Raw genomic sequence first — 12,988 nt, 5'->3', positions numbered from 1 at the left:
GTGTTTTAAGTTAAAAGTTATGTTTTATGGAATTTAAATGAAGTCTTCCGCATTCAATGTTTATGGTACGTATACAGTAGTGACCTTTAATTAAGTAGAAACTTTTGGGTCGTTGTAGGGTGTTTTACTTGTTATATTTTAATTATTATTTTTATTTATTATTTCCTTACGCGTGGTCTTAAAGATGCTTTCAAAGGCCTAAATTTATGGGAGTATTTTAAGATAAAGTTTTAAATATTTAGTTCCGTATAAGAGCATAGAGTATGATGATAGTAGAGAATTTAGGTTACCAGAAATCTAGGATCGTTACAATCTTTCATCCAACAAAAGTAAAAGGGTGGTCAGATTTTAGATTATATTACCCGACAAAGAGGTTAATTAAATATTAAATTTCTTATGTGTTTGCCTTAATCATTATCAACAAAAAGATCATATAGGATAAGTTTTGCTGGATTCAAACACTCATCCAAATATAACAAATTTTAACTGGGATGTAACAACTTTCTATATGTATAATGCACCCTATTGAACTTAGAAAAGTAGAGAGGTTTAGACTGTATAATCGGTGAAGTACACCAACTTGATTTGGCTAAATATATATATTATATATATATATAACAAAACAAAATGGATTTGTTCAAAAAGTTACCAACTTAAACTAAATAAATAAATGAAGCCAAAAATGAATTCTCATTTTGTCGGTTCGTATTGCTTGCTTTAAAATCAAACATGATTATTAGCTCATGTTTTGCACAATCCGACTCAAAGATATAACGTCCATTCTCCCCATGGGAAGTTGCAATTTGGAATCGTATGAAGGATTCAACTCTCTTGGCTCACTGCAAGTTTAAAGACAACGATTTAGGCGAACATGAAATTGGCCTTGGAGGGAAATACTCTTAGACCTTCACAGAAAATTTTTGGCAATCAACAGGGTTTTGGTGCAATTTTTTGGCAGTAGAAGACAATAACATTTCCTTACGTCTTCATTCTAAAGAACCATATCTATTAGAGTACCCTTGGAAATGATGTTGAGTTTTATTGAGTTAATTTCAACACAATTGTTGATCTAGACACAAGAATAGCTTTATTACTTTTCTATTTTAAGATTGGAGGTCAATCCTTTTGAACTTGTTAGAGCAAAAATATATATGGATGATAATAAAAATAAAACATGATATAGTTATAAATATATATATATATATATATATATATATATATATATATACACATACATACACACATATATATATATTTTGAAAAGATACAAGTTGTAAGGATCGGGCTGACTCGACGACTTTATAAAAGACGGAAAAATTTTAAAACATAATATATATTATATCAAAAAAAGGTTCATACATAAGTTTTTAAAACACAACCAACAGTTAAGACACAAAATATGGAATGGACACAAACATTTTAAAATAGAAAGGTTGAGGACAATGGGTGAACTTGTCTATAACACCTACTCTAGAGTTCGCTCCCAACCTCGAAAAGCTCCTTATTATTTGAAAAATATGAAAAATAAGGAATGAGTACAAAGACTCAATAAGTAGCCTATTTATAGGCTTTTAATTGTGTCCTTGATATGCTAGAGTATCACACTCTTTTTTTTCTTTTTCTTGTTCTTGGTGTAAGTATTTATGCTCTTTTGTTCTTATCCTTGACTTGTGGATTCATATCACGATCTATCCTGAGGACCTTGGTCTTTGGATCCTTAAACTTTAGTTCTAATCTAAAGGCCTTTAGTACTATAATTCTTAGTTCTGGGTCTTAGAACTTAGATCATGATCCATGTTCTAGTCATTGATCTTTGTCTTGTTCTTGGTACTTTCTAGGTTCTTGTTCTGATCTTTGTTCTGTTAAAGATATTTAGTACTAAATTATAGTTTACCATATACATCATATTTGATATTTTATTATAGGCAAATATCTAAATATTTGTCGTCTTACCATAAGTATCTTTCCATATATTGTTATTTCCATTTATTACTATTTCCATATCCTTGTAATTTATTTGATTATAAATAGAGAACTTTCACACATCATTTAAGTGTGGTGGTTTAGCAAACATTCTTAGGTTCGTTCTCCAAGACACTCCCCCTAAGATTTACAGTACTAGTCATGAATCATTTAAGTGTGGTGGTTTAGCAAACATTCTCAGGTTCGTTCTCCAAGACACTCCCCCTAAGATTTACAGTACTAGTCATGAACCTGACAACCTTTGTCCAAGGTTTCATACGCTCCAAGGGACAGAGTTTCATAATATTTGGAGGTTAAGTAGTTCATGAACCGAAGGTAAATTACCTTAGGGGTATTATGGTCATTTGACATCATTTCTTGGTTTACCTATTTCACCTTATCCAATGACCACCAAATTTCATATATAGTCTTAACATACCATATGCAATTGAGTTAACATGCAGCCGTTCATGCAATATTAACAAACATGCTCAACGGGGAGATAACGTCCATTTTCATTGGGACAAACATGCTCAACGGGGAGATAACGTCCATTTTCATTGGGAACGCATATTTCACAAGTTTTCCTTCCTACTTTATCATGCATACATATAGTATCACATTCTCACTCTAAAATGATTTCCGAGTCAATCATATCTAGATCCCATTGATTTTCTTAATTTATTTGCATGGCTTACATGCTAATATGGTAGGTCCAGCTAGCTAGGTTTATCAATTTTATAGCATGCATGCTTAATCCAAGCGTTTCCTACACTTACTACTCGTGGGAATCCAAATGGTTACTTTCTTGGTTAACGCGTATTTTCCCGATCTTGAGTCTCTCGTAGGAGAAGGTTCCAAAAATTATGAAATTTCCTTGATGGGTCCTAATTCACTAATAATAAGGTTAGTATTGGAATTGGGATGAAAAACAAGCAAACAAGCGAAAAATGGGTAAGAATATGGGACTCCACATACTTGCACGCACAGGCAAGCTCCCCTATGCGCTGGCATGCGCCCCCCAAACGCAATGCACACACACGGTAAGCTTGGGCATCGCACGAGCAGTGGCGCACATCGAACCCCAACGACGCAAACTTACCCTTCAAATTTTTTGGGCGACACACATGGCGCACAGGGAGTGGCAAGATCGTTAGGTTGGACTATGGGTCGCCAGATCGGTCACGGGTCAGTTTGGTGGTTCCAGACGCTGTTTGATTCACGTGAGCATTTTGATTTTGATTTGACCCGAATCCGAGCGTGCTGACGCGTGTCAATAGGTAGGCTGAATGCATTTCTCTAGTGAAATGCTTCCACGTGTTACTCACCAGTTCCATCACGCTCCTTTGTACATTAGGCGATGTGGGGCGGCAATTTTCTCTCTCATGCGTTTTTTCAATTTTCTAGATTACATAACTTGGATTGACTTGGTTTCTTCACCAAAGTCATAGATTTTTTATTCACCTACATTGACGTATTTTTCTTTTATTTTTTTTCTTGAATATAGAATGAATTAAACTCATTCAAAGATACCAAAAAACGTGAAACTCACGTTTCTATTCTTGACCAGTTCACCCGAACTCTGATCAAGCTCCAATTTTTGTTCGAGATTCCTTCCAGAAACCTGTGTGAATCTTCTTTTAATTATACACCTCAAAACTCCAGATCCATCATTCAAGAAACTCCTTAGATCTAGGAAAAATCGAAACCGAAAGGTCATAGTCTTACCTTGATTTTCTAGTCGGAATGGGTGAATCCACCCTCCAAACTCTTCTTCTAGCGCACCAAGATGAGTCTTGATTCAAAGTTTCTTGTCTTCGGTTCGATCTCCAACAGCAGATTTTGGATTTGAGGTAACCGATTTCTCTATTCTTCTTTTTTTTCAAAATCCTAACTTCTTCTTAGCCCTTCTTCTTTTCTTCCCCTTTCTTTCCCTTTCTTGTGATGACTCAACTATCCAGACTCCTCACGCAGGAGTAGGGGCAAAATGACTTTGTCCCTGTGTTGATCTTGTCCATTTTTTTTAATCTTACAACTATCTCAAGCATAGTTTCCTTCTTCATCGACTCTAGCCTCGGTCTCTTTAGCCTACAATAAAAAAAATCAAAACCTAATTATCATGCATATATTTGGATCTTAAGTAGGAAAACAAAGGTCATTGATACCTCCTAAGTTCAAGTGTTACAAAAAGTAACATAGTTTTTTTAATACAAAAATGAAGAGCCACCTATCAACTACTAAATGAAATCAATACATACTACTATCCTATCTTGACTTCCATGGCCATTCTAACATTCATCATCATCCATGCAGGGGCACTTTCTCTATCATGACCCTAGATTTATATAACCTAAAGTGGCTAATGTCATCATAACATGACTTCCATGGCCATTCTAACATTCATCATCATCCATGCAGGGGCACTTTCTCTATAACGACCCTAGATTTATATAACCTAAAATGGCTAATGTCATCATAACATGACTTCCATGGCCATTCTCACATTCATCATCATCCATGCAGGGGCACTTTATCTATAATGACCCTAGATTTATATAACTTAAAGTGGCTAATGTCATCATAACAACTCATGCGCAAAAAAACATTTAAAACTTCATTATAAAACACTGCCATGAACTTACATGCTTGAAAAAATATTTAAAGCAACATAACAAAACAAAGTAAAATCAATAAAATATTAAAATTAAAAATATCCTATACTTACCTAAAGTCTAAGAAATGAAATATCACTATCCTATGCATGTGCCTCGGTCTTTACTTGCAATGTCGTCATCAATCGTAACCATCACATGACAATCAAACAAAACTGATGCTTAGTAAGTGACCCCACTTTGAGATCAATCACATAAACCATCACATGACAATCAAACAAAACTGAAGGATCTTAGTGGTTAATTACCCAAAACTCACCGTGCATAATTTTTACCACATGAAAATCAACATCACCTTTACTCCTTAAAATGACTATCAATGGCTGGTTACCCGAAACACATATCGTGTAACCCTTATCTTGTTAATCATTTTCTGCAATCCTTATCTTGTTAATCATTTTCTGCAATCACCCCGTAGAGTGACCATTAGTGCCTGGTTACCCGATACACACAGAGTGTAATCTTACCACATGAAAATCAACATCCATCCTAACTCCTTAAAATGATTATTAACGGTTGGTTACCCAAAACACATAGCGTGTAACCTTTACCTTCATACCCATTTTCTTAAATTACCTCATAGAGTGACCATTAGTGGCTGATTACTCAAAACACACAGCGTGTAACCCTAACCACAGTCCCCTTAATCATCAAAGGTCACATGTTTGCATTATGTCCCAAACTGTTTATTTTCACGAGAAACCATACATTATGTCACACAACTCATATCAGATATATTTTCAATTATCAAACATAATTATGCATGCAACAGGTCTCAAAACATTTATTTTTATAGTCAACATCCATCGTATCACACAACACTCAACCATACAATACCAAACATATTCAACCTGTGAATGTTTGCTGAATCCACCACACCTAAATGGTGTGAAAGTTATCTTATTTATAATCAAATAAATTACAAGGATATGGAAATAGTAATAAATGGAAATAACAATAAATGGAAAGATACCTATGGTAATAAGGCAAATGTTAGATATTTGCCTTATAATAAAATATCAAATATAATATATATGGTAAACTATAATTTATTACTAAATATCCTTAACACCCCACCGCAAGCTGAACGTCGGATTTGAACGAACGTGAAGCTTGAATCTGAAAAATTGAAAGTGGTTGAGAAACACTTTTCGTGAAGATGTCAACAACCTGGTTCAGAGGAGGCGTAAAGAAACACTTTCTTGGCCATCGAAAATTGCAGAGGGATCGCCGCTCAGCGGCGATGCTGCCTTGGCTTCGACGAGAATATGTCTACCCATAAACAGGAATTGTCGCTTAGCGACGATGTTACCTTGGCTCTGGTGAGAATATGTCTAACCCCAAGAAGTAGAAGGGGAAACCTAGAGCAAGGGACAAAGACAATGTTGAAGCCGGAAGAGTCGAAGAGTAATTAATCGGCTCCGCCTGCGGTAGCCATGAAGACTGCTCCTGCGGCGTCAAAGGCAACAGGGGTGGTGGAGAAGAACAGTAGAAGATTTCAAAAGCCATTGAAAAGAAAGGATTTGGGGTTGTTAAACCGAAGGGGCTCTGATACCATGTGAATATTTGCTGAATCCACCACACCTAAATGGTGTGAAAGTTATCTTATTTATAATCAAATAAATAAATAAGATATTGGTCCAACTTCCTGTTCAATAGAGGTCGAACCTCCTGTTGATTTCTTGGTCTTGTAGAAAAAGGGTTAAGTTTACAAGGGTTAAGTTTCAATAGGAAGACCTCTTACTTGGAGAGCTTCTTTTCTAATCGACCCTATAGATATTGGTCCAACTTCGACTTATGATCGAGCTTACATTTAAACACCCAAGTTTAACCAACCCAGCTTGACATGATACAACGACTCCTACAAATCATAGGGTTTTATTGCTTACCTTCTTCCTACATAGAAGTTGAGTCAAATTCGAACTATTCAGAACAGAAACCACATTGTAACATCGTTGGTTGGCGCATTGTACCTTGGTTATGTTTACTCCTCCAAATAGTGGTTCTGGCAATGATGACAGTGTTCAATTCGTGATGGCCACGACAATTTGATGCACGATGGCGACTGGCCGTGGTGGCGCGGGACTGCGTGGGTGATGGTGACGCAGAACACCGCGAGCGATGGACAGCAATGACGATTTAAAGAAGAAGATGATGTTAAAGAGGAAGAACGGCTAGGGTTTTTGAGTGGCTGTCTTGTCTCAGGCTTGGTGCTCTATTACATGGGTGGCTGCCTTTTTACTAGCTGAACCCTAGGGTTTATTTTTAATGTATTGGGCTTGGGCCTGGGGTTTAATTTTTTATTTATTGGGCTTGGGCTAGGATTTATGTAGCAGAACCTAGGGTTTATTTTAATGTATGAGCCTTGGGCCCAGAATTTGGGCTTTACGCATCGGACTTCAAGGTCAAGTCATGATTTTAAAGGATATGTCAAATTGTGTATTGCATTACTAATCTCAATAATGGGTAACTTATTTAGTATTTCTTAAAATATTCGAGCCACATGCTACCCTTATTTTTCATGTAAAAGTAAAGCGTTCCTGCATAGGTGACGATGAATTCTAAAATTACCATGGAAGAAATCATGATAGAGAAGTAGTATGCATTGATTTTCATTTAGTTGTTGAGAGGATCATTATTTCATTTTTTAGGTTCAAAGACTATGTTAGTTCTATTTTCTTATTTTAAATTAAACGTGTAATTTCATGGCTTCATTTGCAAATATTTTATTTCAAACTTTCACATATGTTATTTATGGCATTCATGTGATGATGCCTCTAATTTAAGCAAGAATATTACGGTGTTACATTACGAGTGTGATATGTGATGAAAGAATGAGGGTTGTCCTGCATGATTTATTACGCCACGAAGAAAAATATGTGGACGTCATGCATATGTGTATGTTCACGTGCACCGAGATACTTCCCCTTTATGATGAAGTATGGATGTGTATGCTATGAGACGAAAATGATTATCCAAATGAGCTAGTCCGACCAGTAGGCTCAGAGGGTGCACAAGCCCACCTAGTTGGCCTATCCTCGCACATGTAGGTCGTGTGTAGAGAAGTACCACATATCTAATTTTTCCTGACTGAAAAGTCGGCCAAGAGAATACGATTTAAAATTATAGTTCTCATCTATGCATGTGTTTGCATTCACCAACCCCAATATTGGGTCACTTAAGGAGTATTTCTTAAAATACTCAAGCCTTGTGTTATTCTTAAATTTCAGGTAAAGGCAAGGCACCCATGTATGGTTGACGACGACATCGTGTTGAAAATCACGGAATCTTTATTAGTATAGTTGCATTTTCACTTCTTAGATATTACGTTAGATTAGATCATTGTTTTAATATTTTCTTTGGTTTTATTTATATTTCACATTGAATATTTTTTATTGTTTTATTTTAAGGCTGTTCAAGTAAATGTATAAGTCCATGACACCATTTTATTAATTATTTTAAATAATGTACCCTAAACCCTAAAAAAAAAAAAAAAAACCAACTTACCTCATCTCTCCGGGCCAACCTCTCACACACTTCCCCTTAATACTCGACCAACTCTCCTTGCTCTCTCCCACTCTTCCATGTGTCATTGCATTGTCCTAACACCACCAGATCTCCCATAGTAAAAAATGGAAATGCTTCTCTTGCAATCACAACGGGAATAAATTATGTCGGGTGGATACAAGCTTCAAGGGCAAGTCGAGCAAATCTTAAAAATAGAATAGAACGTTCGTCAAGGCAAGCCAAGTAAATGACTTTATTATCGACATGGTTATATTTGATGCTGACACGTGCCCTGTGATTATGTACATGTCATATATTTGATATGTATGAATTTTTTGTGTATCAATATGACTATGATATGACATGCATATGAATGATATGATAACTCTTACGTTATGATATGTGTGAGATAGGATACGAGAAGGATGCGTTGAACGTAATGTAATAATATGACATGATATGATTAATATAACGATATAGTTAAGTTATGTATAGAAAACGACATGGTTATGATAAATTGAAAAAAAACGATATGTATAGGTTATGTATAGAAAATGATATGATTATGATATATTGATAAAACGATAAGGTTAGGGTACGTTTGGAAAATAATATGACTAAGGTATGTCCATGAAATGATACGACTATGAGATGTACAAGGACGATAAGGCTATGACAAGATTAAACAAACAATATGGCAGGGAAACGCATATGGAAACGATATGAGTATGAGATGTTGTGATATGATATGAAAACAATATGATATATGTTATGGTACGATATATGTGATAAATTGATATGTTTATGTTATGAAATATTGGGATACGATATGTTATGGTATGATATGTATATGATGAAAATTGTTATGTCTGGAAATATGGAAATGTTATGATATGACATATTTATGCAACTGAGTTACGAAATAAACATCTTGGAAAGCTGCAAGCAGACATCAAAACGCCAAAAAGAAAGGGCAAGGAAAAATGTTAAGCAATAAAATTGAGAAGTAGGAAAGAAATACCCTACCGAAGAGGTGAAATTAAAGAACACATTAACAATCACTCCGCTAAAATAGAGAAAGGAGGAAAATGCTAGACGAAAGAAGCTGGCTCGAACACAAAAATGAAGAGTGTAGGTGAATGAATGGTAACGTACACAAAAATTAGGGAAACTTACATACCTACCAAGCTCGAACATTACAATGTAGGTGAATGAAAGAGTAACGTACACAGAAATGAAAAAATAAAAAATGCTTCAACTACATGATACTACACTCTTGAACACTTGTGAATTTTTGTATTTTTTCTAATTAATTAATGTTGATTAATATTGTTGATAATTATATAAGGTGAACCATTTATCTTCATCAATTGAATGAATAATTTATTTTCACAATTTTTCGTATTTTTTTATAGCATCTATTATAATTACATAAAAATAATATAAAAAGTCTCAAACTTGTAATAACGTCAACCATATCAAGATCTTAAAAAAAGAAAATACATTTAGCTATAATTTTTACATGTACAAACAAAGTAGAGAGAAACAAAGTAGAGAGAAAGCTCAAACATATACAAACAAACCACCATCCTTGCCCACATGAATGGTAGCAAACACAATAACAAACATAAACCACAAATCCCTTGATCAAAGCACTAGGCCAATCATTATAAATTCAAAAGACCACATACTGAACTTTGTCGATGGAGACAAGAAGGAAAAGGTTGATGGCAGTCGACAGTGAAGGCAGCCACGGGACGAGTGGCACGCCCCACACGCGAGGCTTTTTGGCCTGTGGGACACCGAGCCATAGGGCTAGAGTTGAGAGAAACCATATGGAATTGGACACCACCAAGCCGATCCAGTCGTCGCTTGAGCCCCAATATACGGCGGTTGCTATTGAAGATCCTAGTATTAGAACCAGGTAGATTATGAGCTTGTTTCGGTCGGATAGTGTCGTTTCACCGCTGACGTAGTAGCGTCGGACGATCAGGCCGATGGCTACCAGCATGAAGATGAAAAGGGTGGAGATAGAGAGGAGGTTCGAGCGAATTCCCAAGCTTGTAAAGAAGGCGATTATTGCTGTTGCAGCGAGCATTGTGGCTGTTGCATTCACGGGAGTGCCAGTCCTTTTATGCACTTCGGCGAACCATGGTGAGATCATGTGGGTTCTGGCAATGTGCGTGAGATAGTGTGCCTGTCCAACAGAATTAACCAACAACACGGTGGTCACGCCTTTAATAGCACTAGTAGCCACAATGTACTTAGCCCAACCTCATCCAACCGCCTCAAAAGCCACTGAAAATGGCGCGTCTTCATCAATTTGTTGGTACGGCTACATCAAGCACAAAGTAACTGCAAGAATGCAATAGGCTAATGTGGTGATCACCATTGACCCAACAAGACCAATAGATATGTCTTTAGCAGGGTTCTTAGTTTCCTCAGTCATTGTCGAAACGGCGTCGAATCCAACATATGCAAAGAACAAAACGGCAGAGGCTACGAAGATGCCACGAGGGCCATAGGGGGCAAAGGGAGTGAAGTTTTTTGGGTTGGCCTTGGTGAGGCCGACAATGACAATGAAGAGGATGATGGCAACGTGGAAAATGGAAGCAATGTAGTTGAAGCAGGAGGAGCCTTTGGTGTTGGCTACAGCCAAGGTGCAAATGACGACGATGGGGTCGAGCTAGTTGTAGGAGTTGGGGAAAGACGAGACGTGGATACGAAAATCGTTCGGATGGTGATTGCACAAAGTGGCAAAGTATGAAGTCCATGAACGGGCCACAGCAGCGCTGCCAATTATATATTCGAAGAGGATGTTGCCCGCTGCGATGAATGCCACGAAGTCTCCTAGCTCTACCCTTAAGTAGGCGAATGATCCACCTGAACAAATAATTACAATGGGCTCGTGTAGTTAGTAATTTAGAAAAAACCAAAAGGAATCTAGAATAATTTTAAATTTAGATTATCGGTAGAAGTATTGTTGAATTCAAAATATTTTTACCCTTTAATTTATAGATATTTTATACTTCTTGAATCTAAAATCTAGAGACAAGAGCACATGTTATAGAACTTTTTTTAATTTTTTTTAAATATTTAAAATACTCATGAACTTTCAAAAGTAACATTAATATTCTTAATTCTTTTTTTAAAAGTTATAAATTATTATTAGTACTCTTACAATCTATAAGAAATAGATAAATGGTGTTCATTCCTATATTGAGTTTAACAATATTTTTGAATTTTTTTATAAAAGTTAAGGTATAATTCTTTTGAAAAGTATATGAATATCCCTAATAAAATTTAAAGATATATTTATTATATAGTCTAAGAGGTAGAAAAGAATAAAATATATAATGTATCATAGAAAAAATACAAGAATAAATGTATAAAATTTTAAAACAGAAACGAAATAGAAATTAATTTAAAAAATCAATAATAAAATATGTAATGTTTTGACCACAAACAGAGACCAAATAGAAAAAGGCACGTACCAGCTACTGGGATCTCCACCGCAAATTCAGTGTAACAGAAGATGGAAAGCATGGCCGAGACACTGGAGACTGTTGGATGATGGAAGTCCCACATCGACTAATTTAGGGTATGATCATGGGTTTATAAGCGAGGAATACTAACTCCATTGGTGTGAGGCCTTTTGGGGAAGCCCAAAGCAAAGCTACGAGAGCTCATGCTCAAAGTGGACAATATCATACCATTGTGGAGAGTCGTGTTCGTCTAACAGAGACGACATAAGACAAGACGACAACTGGGCCAACGTTGTTTCTTAGTCTCAAGACCGATGAGGACGAATATTCCAGCGCCGATACCGAACCACATAAGGTCCCACCATGTGAGACTATTCTTCATCTCATGTTGGCTGCGAGCCTTCATCTCGACGAGCTCAATGTGCTCCCCAGACCTGGCCGTGAGCCAATCCAAGAGTCGGGACGGCGTCGCCTTCAACGCTTTAGTGATTTCCCCAACTCTTAAACGACTCCTCTGGTAGAAAACCTTACTTCGAACAACCACAAGATCTTCTTCTGATCCCTTCTCCATCACTAGCCTCACCGTTTGGTTGACCCATTATGAATTCACACTGAAACAGTCAACCAAAAAAGAAACTAATCGAGAGAATCAAGTAACATAAGACAAGGCGGGAGAATAAGAAAGGAAAAGGGGGTTTATAAAGGAAGGAGAGACGACGGGTGGTAGCTGGTAGACACAGTGGTTTCAGAGTCTGGAATATGGGAGGAAACCGACATTTGGACTGCTAAAAGGGCTTATACGACACTTCTGAACTCCAAATCGTTCTCAATTGGATCCTTCGCCTTTCAAATTGTTTTGCAGATTTAATGTCGTCCCATCAAAATCGTAATTATATTCCAATTAAAGCTGAATTTTAAAACTATTCTCCTAAAACTAGATTTGGTTAAATGAACTGAATGTTAACTTCAAACAATACAATTCTACTCCGGGTACAATTATATATAAAAGTATTTATTTAACTTCGTAATTATTTTACTCAGTAATTTAAGTATTATAATTAGTTTGTAGTTTGATAAAACTCTACAAAATAGTCTCTACGGTCGAGATTAATCGTGAGGATTTTATAATATTCTAATATTCTAATACTCTACTTGCATCAAGTCTAACACATGGACCATTGTACAAGATAGAGAATTGAACTTGAAATTGTTGTCATGGGTAGACATAGGTTGACTTGGATATAGAGGACAAAATCGAACTTTTATTAAGGATAAATTGGTGACACCAGTCTAAAGCTAGTCAGGTAAGTGACTTTACTATCTACATGGTTAGAAACTGATGTTGTATGATGACACATGCCC

At 36.2% G+C, this 12,988-nt stretch overlaps 1 pseudogene; it reads right to left on the bottom strand.

The window, feature by feature from the left end:
- Positions 1 to 9,816: 9,816 nt before the first annotated feature.
- On the bottom strand, positions 9,817 to 12,047 carry LOC111432607 (annotated as a pseudogene).
- Positions 12,048 to 12,988: the final 941 nt, after the last annotated feature.

This window comes from Cucurbita moschata, unplaced genomic scaffold (genome assembly GCF_002738365.1).
Source record: "Cucurbita moschata cultivar Rifu unplaced genomic scaffold, Cmos_1.0 Cmo_Scf00039, whole genome shotgun sequence".
Lineage (NCBI taxonomy): Eukaryota > Viridiplantae > Streptophyta > Magnoliopsida > Cucurbitales > Cucurbitaceae > Cucurbita > Cucurbita moschata.
Note: the sequence above shows the minus strand (reverse complement) of the source record. Positions and strands in the feature narration are given on the sequence as shown.